This window comes from Anas acuta, chromosome 12, assembly GCF_963932015.1.
Source record: "Anas acuta chromosome 12, bAnaAcu1.1, whole genome shotgun sequence".
In the NCBI taxonomy this organism is placed as follows: domain Eukaryota; kingdom Metazoa; phylum Chordata; class Aves; order Anseriformes; family Anatidae; genus Anas; species Anas acuta.
This window is the reverse complement of record NC_088990.1, coordinates 5,922,478-5,938,359: the sequence shown is the minus strand read 5'-3', so window position 1 is coordinate 5,938,359 and position 15,882 is coordinate 5,922,478. Positions and strand designations below refer to the sequence as shown.

The following is a 15,882-nucleotide window of genomic DNA, read 5'->3' as shown; positions in this document are numbered from 1 at the left end:
AAAGTTGTGAAACTTGTCAGATCAATGATTTGACACATATTATTTAGCTGGCTCTAAATATTCTGGAGTGAGAACTTAGCTAACAACTTGTTAACAAAGCATAATTCGGAATAAAACCCATCTCTCTCTTTGCTAGATGCATTTCAATATGGGGTTGGTTTTAATAACTGTCTTAAGTGCTGGTGTGGTCCTTTGCACTGCAGTTTCTAAGAGTTTCTGCCACTGTAGTGTACAGAAGTAAGGGGGAAACGAATGCAGAGGCACCATGCAGCAAACCCTGGTGCTCAAGGTATTGCCAGACTTCTCTGATGGAACTTGTCCAATCCACACACAGGACATGGGTGTTGGGCAGCTCAAAGCAGAACTCCTGGCCAGCTCTTAGACCAGCAGCTCATCCTTCTAATTAGCACCTGAGAATGGATGACACATGAGGAACAATTTCTCTGAGGAAAAAAGAAAAGAGGTCATTTTTCTCCTGTTATACCTGGACTGCAGTCTGCTGTCTCTGGCCAGATTAACAAGCCTCACTATCTTTGGGCATCTTTTAAAGATCACTTTTTAATAAAAGATTAGCTGGTCTGTCTTTCTCTGAAGTGCATCCGTTCCCCCTCACAAGTGTAAACAATAGATTTTTTGCACATGAAGTGAAAGGGCAAGCACATCTTGCTACCAGTTTTGACTCTGTAGAATGATGTAGCATATAATCTCTATTATTTTTCTTGTGATTTGTTACTGACTGTTGCTAGGTAATGCCTTTTCCACTAAGCATCAGTGAGCTAATGTGAGGGCTTTGAGAATGTTTCATTATATAATTAAGCCCTTGGTGGTGCTGACTTCTACTTTACAAAAGTCTCATATCTTTTCCATGTGAGCAAAAGAAGTTGTTAGGGCATCATGCACGAAGCCAACACAATTTCTTGTTACTATGTTCTCTATTCTTTCCTTATTTGTTACACACAGTTATCAGCCCCCAGCATGGTGGCAGACTCTGAAGTGTTTAGATAGGAAACACAACAAGTAGATGGAATGTATGACCAACCAAAACCATCATTGGATCCCAAACGCGTCTCTGGACTCCAACTGCCATTAAACAAATGTGGTACCTTTAGGTACCTTTATTTTGACATCTGGACACTTAGTCTAACTGTGACCTTTGCTTCCCAGGGATAGGACTGAAATACAGAAGTGCTGCCTTGAGAGGACATAACCAGACAGACTGCAAGACAGAGGCAAGATTTTCCCCAACAACTTCATACTGGTGAGCCTTGAGGTATTATTCATTTTGTTTTTTTGAGGGGTGAGGGTGGGATAAGGAAATGGATGGAGGGCATTAAACTGAGAATATGTTAAAACAACAACAGCAAAACAGAGTTTGTATTTATTCACGCTTCACGTTAATTATCAATATCAGCAACTTCTGCTGGATGAAGAATGTTTGGACTTCACAGCATACAGGACTGTGAGGCATTAAGCCACCCTGATGCAAATTTGCTTATCATCAAGGATACCTAGCAAATAAGTAAGAAAAAAAATGTACAAGAAGCTTTGATCAGCCCTGGCACTGCATGTGAAACTCTAGCTTCATTGGAAAGTGTCAGGGTAAGTGAAAGAAGGGCCTTTGTAATTGTTGTCTTACAATTATGTCACTCACTCCTGTAGCCTTCATTTTCCCTGTGCAATTTGTAAGAGATCAGTCATTCAAAGTACCTCTGTTTACAGAGAGCCTCTGTAATCCAACACCGTGGCCAGGCAGATTCCATGAACTGCAGACCCTACTGTTGACAGATGGGGTTTGTGAGTAATTGTTTGATGGGCACCGTGGGTGAGGATGTAGGGAAGTATCAGGAGAAAGGGATGCTGTGGTTTGTTTTTGAGCTTGGAGGTCACGTCAGCTACCAGTGAGAGCATCTTTCAGTGTTTTTTGATTGCATTGTTATTTTGGTACTGGTGATGATGAAGTTTTAAATGGGGAAGGGCAAGGAGGATACTTCTCTTACCCTACACAGCTCTGCAATGCCTGTGTTAATGTTAGCTAGGGGCAGGATCTCAGGAGCTGCTCACTTTGCATCAGGCATGAGCCAGAAGAAAGGGAATATGAACAAGGTGGGGATTGCTGCATTCATGCAGAGTAGTTTGTGTAGAAAATGTTAATCTGGTGAACAAAGACAAAATGAAGATGCAAATGCTTTGCACAGAATGGATGTAGTATAGACCACAGTGCATGCCCTCCTACACACTGGTAAAGGGGCTTTAACCCAGTTCAGTCCATTTTTATAGTTTGGTCAGTTTGGTGATTAAATCCAGTATGTTTCTATTCTGTAATTAAACAACAACAACAACATAAAAATAATAAAAAAAAATGAAACAGAAACCATAAAATCAAACAAACCAAAAAAAAAAAAAAAGGCAAAGGAAGTAAAATCTCCAGGGTCTGTTGCATGAAAGCCACTCGATAGCAAATTAACTAATCTCAGTAATCTTCTTGCTATGCAAGCTTCAGGATACTGCAAAGCATACTTCAGGTATTGGAAAGCTAACAATTATTTATTACGTGTCTCAAAGCATTCAAGATCCCAGTCACAGGATCCCTTGTGTTTGAGGGCTGTAAAACCAAGGAACAAAAGAAGAGTCCCCAACTAACACTCTCACCAAGTAACTACAAGGCAATTGGCAACAGATGAATACTGACAGAGGCAGAGTGGTACGCAGGGAATGATTATAGCAGAGCTGTCAGCATGAAAGGCAGTGCTCATGAAATACCTTTAATCTAGCCACCAGTATTATTCTTTTTTCTAGGCAATCAGTGTTTTCCCTTAGCCCAATATCTCACAAGATGGTGGAAGTTGTGTTCAGAGGTGCTGTGCTCCTGCGTGAGACTGACCTCTGTTCTCTTCTCTACCAGGTGAGAGACAGAGAGCTCCCAACCTGTTAAAAGCCAGACTGAAGCAAAGGGGGGGCTCCCCAGGATCCTGGCCCTGGGCGTCTCGCCCTGAAGCAGAAGACAACATTGTCACTGAAAACAGCAAGTTCCCATTCACAGTTATGTCTCATGTTAATTACTACAGACAAAATTCTCCTTGATCTCAATCGCACAGGTCACAACAGAGAAGTTTATCACTTCAGAACATCTTTTGCTTTCATCTGCATGCAGGACATCATTCTGAAATTGCTTTTAATCAATTAAGGAAAAAAAAAAAAGAAAAAGAAAAAGAATTCAAAAGTTTGCTAGTAACTGGAGTTGTCATCTCTTTGTTAAAACTGAGGGAAAAGGAGTCTCTCTAGTCATTAGCTGTTGGCTGGATGTGTCCATAAACACACAGCCTCACCAGAGCAGGTAAAGCATGAGTGAGAGCCATGAACAAATATTGACAATCGCTTCCTTCAGTAGTCACGCAGGAGTCTCATCACATCATTCTTGCTTCGTTAATTTAAATCCAAGTTGTTAGCTCTATTAGATCCCTGTTTACTGTGCCATAGGAAATACCACTGGCTCAAAAACCCAACATTTTTCACAGCAAGGGGATGCATATCGGCTGTAATTTACTGCACAGTGTACCTACGTGCTCCCACATTAGCAGTAATCTCTGTCGTGCTCACGCCAACATTCCAGCAGTATTTGGCATTTCACAAATGCAGTATTTATCACTGAAGTTCATGCAAAGTTGCCAACCCTAACAAGGCTTATCAGCTTTTACAAACCATCTCTGTCCATTGGATTGTGACGTGCTGAGGATAATTCTGCTCACTGTGCAGCCATCAGGTGCAAAGGGGGAAGGGGAGCTTCAAAGCAGCATTTTGGATCACTTTAAATGAATCGTGAAATCAAATGTCCATATAGTCTTTAAGTTCCTGCAGGTGAGATGTAACCTGCAAGCTGGGCACTTAGAGCAGTCTCTCAGTCATGTAAAATCATCTCATCGTTAGTGATGTGGCAATTATGCCCTGAAAAATTGCAGTACAGTGGCTGAACGAGGGGAGCTGGGTCTCAAAGCTCAGCTCCAGTGGTTGCCCTGTGTGGCTGGGGGGACATCAGGGCACTCTGGTTCACTTCACCTTCTGCCGAGAATGAAAATGTCATCATTAGTGGACTTATTTCAGATCCTTATCATCCAGTATTATCAAATATGTATGTGTATAAATCTTTGCCTCTGATTTTTTTTTTTTTAAAGATTGGAGGATGTGGAGAAAGTTTTTTAGGTGCGGTTTTGCCACAGAGGATGTGGTGACCTCCTTCCCTGCTGATCCAGCCCTGTACTCAGGACAAGAATGAAGGCAAAAAGGCTTGAAATGTGGCTTGCTGTACCTGTGTCTTGTGTGTATGCATGCCCCTGGGTATATAACGCCCCATCACCACCCCTTTCCTGCTCATCATGCACAAATGTGACACGCTGATGTGGGTGGAATTTGATTGAGAAATGAGCTACTGTTTGTATTGTCATCACAGAGCGTTCAAACAGCAGGAAGCCAGTCTGAAAAAATCGAGATGCTAAAAATTGCTGCTCCCCCTCTCCCCATGCTTTTGAAATCTTCAGTCCACATTCAGATCACTTGTGCAAGGTGGTGTTGGGATTTTTGTTATAAATAGAAGTCAGAAACATCTCTTTTAAACATTTGTGAGGTCTTGTTTGATTCTCTCTCATTTAAGTCCATGATTTCAAGAGTCAAACTGTTAAGTTTAATGTCTTGAAATAATTTCTTGAATATTGTGTAGGCTTTCATAGTTCTATTGACTTCAGCTGAGATATTCCAATTCACACCAATTGAAGATACGTCCCCTAGTATTGGAAGTGTAAAAGAATAAGACCAGGCAAAATTCATGTACAAAGAAGAGTAATTTATCCCCTGCCAGGGGAATATTTGCAATGGCTGAAGAACAGGCTAGGAGATCTTACAGAGTTATGAAATGAAAGACACATTAATTGCATTTGAAAAGTCTGAAGCTTCGGTAGTTTTGTGCATGCTGATGCAGAGCTGCAAACACGTTTCCTTGCTAGCAAGTCCTTCAGGGCCATTGGTGTGTCTGTTTAATTGCCATCACCACATTTACTTGCTGTACTCACACTGGCCACAGCAGCCTGTGCTACTGAGCAGGCACAGCCCCAAGCTGACTCCTTCAGCTGGCCATGGGAACCCCACTGAAGAGCATCCCTTCAATTAAAACAGACACGGTCACACCTACAGGCAATGTTTCCATTGCCTGTTATTTATCATCCACTGTGCTGTTTGCACATACAGTCCATGGCAAAATTTTCCATAGTAGCAGCCTGAACTGCTTCAACAAATGTTGTTCACGATAAGGGAATGCTTCTTATTTATTTATTTATTTTCCAGGATCCTTGTTGGTGGTGTATTTTTGCAGCTAGTGAAATCCAAGGCACAGGCGTTGTGACTTGGAGAGCAGAAGTGGGTTCCCTGCCTGCCTCCGTGGCTGACTCATGCTCTAACCTTGCTCAGGTCACCTAGGTGTTGTTGTTGTTTTCTATTTCTCAGTCTTTCCACTCACAGTTCTGACATCATAACATCGTCTTGGCTCTAGCACCAATCTGTATCACTTCAGATATACATTACCTTCTACAAAAATACCCTCCCGCCCTCGTACCCCGAAAAAAATCAAATTAGTCAAAACTCCAAATTTAGATTGAAAAAGGACAACTGTGCAGACAAGAGGATGTTTTTCAAATTTGAGTTGATAACTTTTTTTTCCTTGAAACACTCTTGGTTATCAGAAAATCTTAATCTTTAAGTTGACAATTCAGCCTCCTACCAGGAGTTCCTGGGTGTGCTGGGCCAGCCAGCAGCCTGAGCTGGGACACACTCTTCATCCCTTTGCCAAGGGTGAGGACCCTTTGCAGGTGTCAGACAGCTGCAGAATTGCCCTGTCCCTGTCTACCCAGTCCCATCCTCTGCGTACTCCCTGCCCTCTCTCTGCAGCTGTTTTTTGCATTACTTCTGCTGCTGTCTCCGTGCTGCCTCAGTTCCAGCAATAGAGGAAGAGGAGGAAGCAAGAACAGACAAAACAGTCTTCCTACCACATCCTAGCCTGGCTGTGCAAACATTTGCAGCAGCTAAAAACAGCAGTTGCAAGGAGATTCCTGCTCTAGACCTGTAATCCTGGGCTGGAAAAAGCTCTGTTCAGATGCAATCATCAGCGGATCCTATTGCCATCCCGTTAATTTTCTCTCCTTTCCCACCTCACCCCTGACAAAGCTTAAAGCCCATAGCCAGGGCAGCTTTGCATCAAAGATATGCAGTTCCTCCTCTTTTTTTCTTTCTTCCCTTCAAATAGTTTTGAGGGACTGGTGAGAAGTAGTTAATGAAGAAAATAACTAAAAGCTTGTTTTGTTGCATTTTGGGAGGAAATGAACTTGGGTATGTCGAAATGCTCCCACTAGGCTCAGATTTTAGAGAGCGATGAATCACTCGCTGAAGATGTGTTTTTCTCCTCTGACTGCACAAGGTGCCCAGACACCTTCTGTAGGCACTGTTCAAGAGCCCCTGTGTGTAGGCAGGCTGAATGCGGCCCCACTGGCAGGCAGCTTGTGCTGATTTGCAAGTGGGTGGCGTTACCGTGCCTGCAGGGCAGGGCAGCACTGTTGCTGGCCAGTGACCCCAGGCCCATCTGCCAGCATGCCATGCTTGGGCTGTCTCAACTTGGGGGCTTTGCCATGCTGCTCCTGCACCCCCAAGAGAGTGTCTCCCAAGGGTGCGCTGGTCTGGATGGAGACTTCTGCTGATGTGGCTGCAACCCTTTGCTCCTGGGTGCTGCTGGCCCTGTTTGGATGTTGTTTCAAACCCTACAGCCTGCCTCTGGAAGACTATGTGGGCACACATTAAATATTAGGTGTAGCTACTGCATAGTAAATCTGTATCATTCATTTTTATCTAAGCCCTTAGGCCCTGAGCCACCATTCTTTGCAGACAGATTAGCATCAGATCCCCTGCTCCTCCAACAGGTTGGTGGTGGCTCCTGGTGTTTGTTGGGACTTGAGCCTTGGTGGTTAACTGTGAGGAATGGATTAGAGAGTCAAAGAACTTTCACAGAGAAAGTCCTGACCCCAGATCCATAAATAAGTCACCCTCTAGCCCGCTTTGTCTATGTCTGTGCCATCCTGAGCACAAAAAGAGGGAGGCTGTGAGCCTGGGCTCTCCAGCAGATCTTCACTGTCACAAAGAGGCATCGAAGGAAAAGTAGTCTGTAAGACTACTGTAAAACACGTATCATGCCTTTACGTTGTACTGCAATCTCTCGATATTTTGTATGTACTTATTGCTCTGAGTTTGTATCTCTTTCCCACCTGTACTTACACTGTCTTTTTTCTGTGGCTTGTTATTATTTCTATTGAGCAATCTTCAGCCGAACTGGGAGATCTCGCAGTGACTCACTTACTTGAACATTATTGCCTAGTTCTTTACACAAGACAGATTGGATATGAATGAGATCTCTTGTCCTCATGAGCATTATATTTATTTCACAAGACATTTTCTTCAGAACTCTCCCTGCAATAAATTATGTGGTATATTTATTTTTTCTTCTACCATGCTATAGCTCTGTGCTTTTTTTGTTGTTTCTCATTTTTCAGACACCACTACTTCTATGATCTGCTGTTGTTTTCTGCCTTTTTTTTTTCCTTACAATCTTTTAGCTATATTCTTGGGATTTTTTCCCTTGTGCATTTTTTTAGCACACTGCATGCATTTGACAAAGTCAAACTGAGAGCTTGAGATAAGTATTTAAAGTAACAAAATGAATTCCCTCTTTTATCTTTCAGACTTTGTGTAATGACTGGAAAACAAAAAGAAAAAAAAAAAGAAAAGGAGAAAAGAAAAGCAGGTGAAACATTTTAAATGAAGTGTAGAACCATAAGGAATATACACGTATGTATCATTTTCTGATCATCGTAACGTCAGCTGGGTGAAAGACTGTGGAGCGGTTTACTTCTGAAGAATCACTTGCATGGATTTCAGCAGCGGTCTCTGGGAAGAGCCTATAATAATGCATTTGCTGAAACCCCTGTGTAATCAGAGGGAGGGTGAGTATGGTTGGGGTAGATGGCACTGGGGTGGGACTTAGAGATACCACATCTAAGGTATTTATGTGAGTCTAATCTTAGGACTGTATATTGTTGTCAGTGTACCCATCAAAACTTCTCCATGTTTCTTTGTTTCCCAGCTCTCCTGCCCAATCTCTCGTGCCATCTCGGCCTTTTTACTCCCATGCTCTGTGATGGAAATGCAATAGAAGCCCAGATTAAATCCAGTTCTGGCCTTTCTGGAGGAAAACACATTTTGAACTGAAGCTCAAGTATAAGTAATGCAGTGGGCAATTTTGAAATCTAAGTACAAACTGGACTTTGAGCATTGCTGCTTAGTTCTTTTTCTATTTTCCCAGAAAGGAAAACTACATTATTCAAACAGAAAGTTCTCCTAGTCACAGGGTAGAAGGCTTCTTCTGAAGCAGGTCTAACTTGTTGTACCCCAGCTGTACCAGCTGTTTTTAACTTAAGTAACATCTCTAGTTGATGAAACAGGTTAGTAAGGGATTCATCTCATATATGTCATATAAAATCAGAGTTGACTTTAAGAAGGTACTGATTTATTTTTTGTATGGCTTCAAGTAGAAAGTCAAGTACCAAAGCATCTGCTCACAGAGGGAGCTTTTGAGGATCTATTCATTAAAATGCACTGAAGATTAATCTGTGGAGCTATGCCCATCCTGGCTGAGCCTTAGTGTCCAACACGTAGTGTTAGGCAGGAGTATAGGAAGATAAAAAGGGTCTGTTAGACTATTCCTCCAAGTCTAGTGCTGTACTGTGTTTAACTCCTAATGACTGTTTGTTTCTCCTAGAGATTACTGGTTTGTTTTTAAAACTAGAACTAAACTTCTTCACCCAGAGTGCAGTACAGAACTAGGACATGTCTTTCAGGGAAGTGGTGGGATTTCTCTCCCTGGTGACTTTCAGGGATCATCTACACAAAACCATCACCGACCTGATCTAGTGTTGATGTTAATGCTGCTTCAAGCGGAGGTTGGCCTAGAAACCCCCGGAGGTCCTTTTCAATTTTTTTTTTTTTCCTATGATTTTACAGTTCTGGTAAGCGTGTTACAGTAAAATAACCAGATGGATTTTTTGGAAGTATAGAACAGATACCCTGAAGGCAGAAAACAGTATGTAGAGAGAGAAGACAAGGAGGGGGAAGAAGCTTACTTCTTTCCATTTATGAGTTAGAGAACCAGGACTCTCACAAGGAGTTGAGAAATTCATCTTGATTTGGAGATGAGAAAAATAAACACTTCCAAGTAGCCTCTCGCTCTCTGCCTGCCTGGCTCGTGATCCTCATCCTGTCTTGAGAAGGGTAGACAGTGTTTCAGATGTTAGGGTCAGCCTGGTTCCTGCTCTATCTAATCAGTTCACTGTACATATCTTTCCAGTAGGGATTAAATATGTCTTGTCTCCTGTGGTTTTATTAAAGGGCAGAGAGGAGGCAAGGAGCCTTTTACTTTTGACAATGTTTCGGCTGCTTGCCCGAGGTATCTGCTGCTGGAGGAGAGGAAAGGAAGAACAGAGAGATCTCACTGCTGTGCCCCATGCTACTGCAGGAGAACTTGGTCGTGGGCTGGGTCCATACCTTATTCTTGCTCCCTCTGTGCACAGGGCCAAATCAGCAGGAGTGAGGGTAGAGGAAGTGTTAAAAAAGTGGAGATTCAGAAAGTACCCAGCATCCTTCTCTATTACCTCCACAGGCAATAGTTATAACAGTTCTTGTGCTTCTGGAACAGTTTTGCAGCCAGGGTTGCAATAGTCCTAATAGTCCTTGTGTGCCTGGAACAGTCTTCAGCCAGGGTTGCTCAGCTAAGGACACCTCACCCTGGGATCTGAAGTTTAATTTTACCCTTGGGACAAGCCAGTCTCATTTGCTCCCTTTCCTGCATGTCTTCTGCCTACCAGATTAGGCAAAACCTGCTGCTGCCCCTAAAACTGATGATTTTTCATGCAAAGCTGGAGTTTTTGTACTCAGAAAAGGAAAGGGCCAGCTCTGGCTGTTCTGCCAGTAGATGTCTCTGCATGCACGGCTGCAGTGAACACGCTGTGTCTGCCCAAGGAGAACGAGCCCCCGAGATGCTGAACTTCATGTCACTTTTGATGAGATTTGTTCACACAGATTTATTTTTTTTCCTTCCCATTTGGTCTTCTTGTGTAAAGTTTGATAAAACCTTTTAAATACAACACTAATTTTATTTATTTATTTACTTTTAAAAGGTCATTATTTCATTGCAAAACACACTTTGTTACCTATAAATATTTTTGTGTTTATTTATAAGGACAGTCAGAGTAGTGAGCTTAGATAAAGATCCTGAAATTCTTTACTCCCTGCCCTCCTCTCCTGTTCTGCGGTCAAGTAACTTCTACAATTTTTCCCTTCCTTGCTTTTTGTTCAAGCAGACCTTGTTTTGGTGTACTGTGAAGAAGAAAACAAGACCAAACAAAAGCAAACAGTGCTGAGCACCAGGTCCTCACTGTTTGGTGGGCATCGTTTAACAATTTTACAGACATCTGTGTCTCAGCCTTCAGCCTGCAACACATCTTCTGTAACCTGAGAATTTATCAGCTGGCTTTCATAGCCCCATAGGTGAGTTTTACTCAGTGCTCTGTATTATAATCCTACAATTACATATTTACATGCATACCAAAGGACCCCCAGAAAGTTATCTTCAAAAGTGCAAAGACCCTCATTGCTCCTTTCCCTGGGAATAAGGGGATGATAATTGCTTCAGAGGACAATTACCTTTACGCACTAGTGTTTTCTCCCCCCCCCCTTCTCCCCCTCGCCTGCCAGCCCTCGGTAGGAGATTTTCCCAGTGCAGGACTGCTCCAACTGTGCCCAGACCATGCAGGGTGATGGCTTCTGGTCAGCAGAGGAGGACCTGGACATGCTCATGCTACAATGCTGTTGCCAGCCCTGAGCTCACAGTGTTCAGCTCAGAGTGGGGCTGCCACTCGCCCTGGCAGCCTCTTGCTCCAGCTTTGAAGCAGCGGTGGCAAGAGGCTTCAAAAAGATGAGTGCCGCAGCCACGAGCAGGGGAACGGCTCAGTAAGTGATTGGTGGAATAGGAATATTTATTGATTTAAGAGCATTCTTTTCTTTTGCATTGCCTTTGTCTTCTAAGGCAACTTTCTTTTAAATTTATGTCCCACATTGTCACATCAGGAGGAAAATACATGAGAAATGTTTTGTTATTTCAAATTTATTGCATATTACGTCAGCTGGCATTGTGGACTCACAATATGTAATGCTTCATAAATTATGAAAAATAAATGTTTTATGGGCTTACTATGCACTCTGTTTGAAAACCGTTGAGCTGGGGAGACTCACTGACCCCCGTACAAATTAATGCGCACATTATTTTCATTATTGCAGTTCATATGGGAAGTTTGAATATCTTTATTTATTTCTTTAAAGGAAAACGAAGACAGAAGTTGCTTGAATCCAGTTAGCTTTTCTGGCAAGAAGCAGGTATCATTTCACCCAGCTCATAACCTATTACTTCCCTCACAGTCATTGTTATTCCAGGCCAAAGCTTAAACTCAAAATCAAAACTGCAAGGACTTAGCACACTCTTCCAAAGGTCAAATCCTGCAGTCCTTCACCAGGAAAACTAAACCTCTACCTTGGTAGGATTTTGTCTACACAAGGACTGCGGCGTTTGCAGAAAGCTAGGAAAGCACAAATCAGTCTCCGTCAGCAGGGAAGGCTGTAAAAGAGATTTCTACTCAACTTTCCAGCTCTGCTTTCCCTGAGTGCGATGAGGAGCAGCAATCAGACTAGTGCTGTGCAGCTCAGCCATCAAGGGCCCCACCAGCAGCAAAAAGCTAAATCTCAAGGCACCAGAGATCTTAAACCTTATCGAACACGGCAGTCTTCAGCTCCAAGCTGCAGGAATTGGAGGGAAACTTCATCTGCCTGCATGGGAAAATGTGTTGTCCCATTTTCTGAGGAGCAAAAGTTCACTCCAACATGTGGTGCATGGGAGGTGTGTGTGTTTGGGGGTAGAGGGCATGGTGACGTTAGGTACGAGGAATGGTGAAGCACTCTCAGCTGCTTTTTTTATTATTTTTATTTTCCCCCTTGCACCCAAATATTTCTGCTCCTTGCAAAAAGAGGTCAGGTGTTGTAACTCTCCCTGGATGGTTTTCGTACAGCCCAGATCCACCGCTGTGTTTCTAATAAAGCCACCAAGAGCATAACCAGGAGCTCCCTGCATGGGCTTACGCGATGTAAGCCGCTGCTTCAGAGGACTCCCTTAACTTGGGGCTGGATGGACTGAAAAACCTTCCAAGTTATTTTCTCCTAATTCAAGTCAGCTGAGGCATCGAAATGTTGGGCAGATGGACAAGATCTTTGGCTGGAGCCATCCTGTTTGCTGCTGCTGCTAGGGCTATTGCAGTCAACACTTAGAGATTTTACTTTATTTATTTAAACTTCAATGAGTTTTTCAGAACATTAGCCTTCACATAAGCATGTCAAAGGAGACTCCTGTGTGCTTTTTAGTGCAAGAGCCCATGCTCTCAGGACCACAAATTGCAATAAAGTGGATTAAACCGAGACCACTACCCATTCCCCCCAAAATAGTTTCGTTCTCTCTCCCTCTTTCCCTCCATAGTGCTAGGAAGAAATATTAGATTTAAATGTTGTGGTTAAACGACAGTCATCATTACGGCCACTTGGCCAGGACACAGTGAAAATTATTTTCTTGGCAACTGTATTTTCTCAGAATTGTTAACTCCAGTTGTGCTAACCCCGGGGACTCTTTGTGCTGGGGAGATGCAGGAGAACAAACGAAATGAACAAAGTACACCCCAAGTTTGTACTTTCATTTTTTTTTTTTTCCCAGTGAATTTTTTTTTTTTTTTTTAATTTATTTATTTATTTATTCAGTGAAAAGGAAACCTGCTTTTGCCTCTCTCATCCAGTGGAGGGCAGTTGAGTTCCACGGTAAAGAACGAAGCAAAATTGCACCACGGTGTAAAACTCTCAAGGAAGCAAGCAATGATTGAAATTAACTGTTCTTTGCCTGCGTGAAATATCACTTAGGAATACCTGAAGAATTAAAAAGGAGGAAATGGAAAGCTTTTCAATTTAAACTGCTTTTTAAACCACTTTGTTAGTAGAGCAGGAGCAGATCTAAAAGTTTTCTTCAGCAGTTGAAGAAAAAAAGACATATCCATATACAGAAGTTTCAAGGGTTTCTATTTTATATGTTAATCAGAATTTCCAGAATATGGATATTAATGAATAAAGTTCCTGATTTTCCTTTTGCTTTCTGACCTCAACAGTCTTTAAGTTTTAACTCTGTACTCGTAATTTCAGCACGAGGAACATTTTTTAAAGGCAAATTATCCTTTCTTGATATTTCAGCTGTACCAGAAAGAATAAGATAAATCTCAGGAACTGGGATTGCAAGGTAAATTTAGCCATTGCTGAAACTGTGACCAGTTTTGAAATGTTCCCCTAAACGAAAAGTTTAAAGCAAACATTCCAATCAGAAACAGAAACCTTACCATGTTGCTCTTAAAAACTGGTCTCCTCAAACTCCTCCAGTTTATAGCATGGACCCTTGGGCTATTGCAGTCTAGAAAAATCTGAAATAAAAACCACACTGTTTTCTGGGTCTGATCATGCATCACTCCTTTAAAAAAAAAAAAAACAAAAAAAACAAAAAAAAACCCTCCCAAGAAATACAAGGTTTAGGTCTTCTTTACATGTGGTGTTCTTTTTAAAAGAAAACAGTCTATGTGTCCTTATTGAAAATACATTATTTTAGGTGCATTCATTTTAAAGGGAATCACAGGTGGTTAAAAACAGAAAGCTTTAAAAATGTTTGCAGTTGCACATAAATATTATTATGGTCAGCATTCTAGTTATTTTTCACATTATCAGGGTTATTTACTTCTCAGATTTTATTTGCTTCCCATCGCTAGTCTCATGCTGCTGTAGTAGAAGATCAGGCACAAATAAGTGCTTACACTGAAAATTAAGTTTCTGTAAGTAACTATTTTAAAATGGTTGCTTTTATGTTTACTGCTGAAGGATCTCAAGAACTCCTGCCAGAAAGGAAAGTATTTATTATCTCTCTTTTACAGATGAGGAAACTGAGACACTGTGAAATTAAAAGCTTGGGGAAATTAGTACACAGTAAATTACGGTGTGAATTTACTGTGTACTACCCACCCTGCACGAACTCATCATGTGGACTGGTGAAGAAAAAAGATTAAATTCCTTTAAATTATCTCACATTTGCCATGGACAGACAGCTACCATGGGTCAGCTGACGTGCAGCAACTTCGTAACCCTCAGCGAGCCATTCACACGGTGAATCCCCTCGGAGGACAGGGACAGAGTCATGGGGCGTTGTGCTGAGCAGCTCATCCCCTGCAACTTCACGCAAGAGTTTATTAGTCGCTAATTTCCCCAGATGGCCAGATCCTAAGGGGGTTTACCTAAAAATCACAAAGGAAATCTCTGGCAGAACTCAAAGTAAGACCCAAGCATCCTTGCAGCCTTGAAATCTGAAGCTGTGAGTTAAAAGTAAAAATAGCAGGAGGAAATAAGTGTTGTTTGCTTTGAAGGACGGACTGACTGCAGGGTGTTTCTAGGGCATGTATGAGTTAAACCAGTGTGTTAGAGCAGTGAGATCAGAAGGTGAGTCCTGGCACTTGAAAACCACCCTGATGTCTCGCAGTTTGGGGTGTTAAAGCTGCTTCCAGCAGTCACACAGCCTAGAAAACCTGCAGAAGTTTGTTCTGCAAAGCCACGTGGCATCTGTCTGTCCTGGGAGTCCCACCGGGCACCTCCTGCAGCCCTCCAGCTGGGTCAGGTCTGTGTGTGTGTGAGAGAGCAGGGCACCCAGCCTGCACAGTGACCTCCTTGCCAAGTGCCCTTCACCCTCGACAGTGCCACTTCTGGGAAGCAGAGCAACTGGACACGACCGCCGTGGCTCTGCCCTGCCCTGGTAGGGACCTCTGGGCTTGGGAGGCCCCTGGCGAGGCTCCGGGAGCAACCTCCTCGCCCCACAGCACGCTGAAGGGCTGATGTTGAAACAGCTTTGGCAGGAGCACTCCCCATTGTTGCCGACCCCAGCCGGCGAGATGAGTATGTAGGGAGCTGGGACGGGGGCTGGCTGGTGGGAAGACAATTACTGACAAGTTCATTCCACTAATAAACAAAGACATAAATGATGACGCTGTAAAGAAGAAGCAGGATTCTGTGGAGAAAGCCCTAGAGAGACCTAGTAAGGAGAGAGATGTTTAGACGACTGTTTTACATTACACTACTTTGTAAAATATGTGCTATTTTAGCTCCAAGCTTGAGTCCAGTTAGAGCTGCATCAGGACTTAGGAAACAGCATGTATTTTAATGCCTTGTGAACAGGAATAGCTGATAACTAGTACATTTAAATGTGAAAAGCAGAACTTTTCTCTGGGGGATGTATTATTTTTTTTCGTATGGATTTAGTCTTCATAGTTTACGTTACAGCTATAGCATTCCACTGGCAGTCATTTATCTAATGACTTACATCTTTCAGGCTGCAGAAAATGCAGGATAAGAGAGAGAGAGAGAGAAAGTGATTGTGGGGGGAAGTTCTTTTTAATTTGCATTTCAGGGCTGTACCTAGGATCATAAATATACAGAAGTTAGCACCTACCTAACATCCCTCAGCTATCTTATTTCCAGAGCATTATGATATGAAAACAATGGGATTAGGGCACTATATGCTTCAATCCCTATCACCCCCGATCCCCAAAGTAAGTCTAAATAGAGGTGGATTTGCTTCTGGTATAGCTGAAATTAAGACAAAGGGGTATGTCTGAGATATTTTTTTTT

The 15,882-nt window shown here is 42.5% G+C and overlaps 1 long non-coding RNA gene across 1 annotated transcript in view; it reads left to right on the top strand.

Moving 5' to 3' along the window:
* Nucleotides 1-15,882, top strand: part of LOC137863000 (uncharacterized) — an 89,622-nt gene that overhangs the window by 32,810 nt on the left and 40,930 nt on the right. The window contains exons 7-10 of the long non-coding RNA XR_011100617.1: nt 1,165-5,454; nt 7,770-8,030; nt 10,443-10,629; nt 10,837-15,150. This is a non-coding gene — a long non-coding RNA (uncharacterized lncRNA). The remainder of the gene's footprint in view (nt 1-1,164; nt 5,455-7,769; nt 8,031-10,442; nt 10,630-10,836; nt 15,151-15,882) is intronic.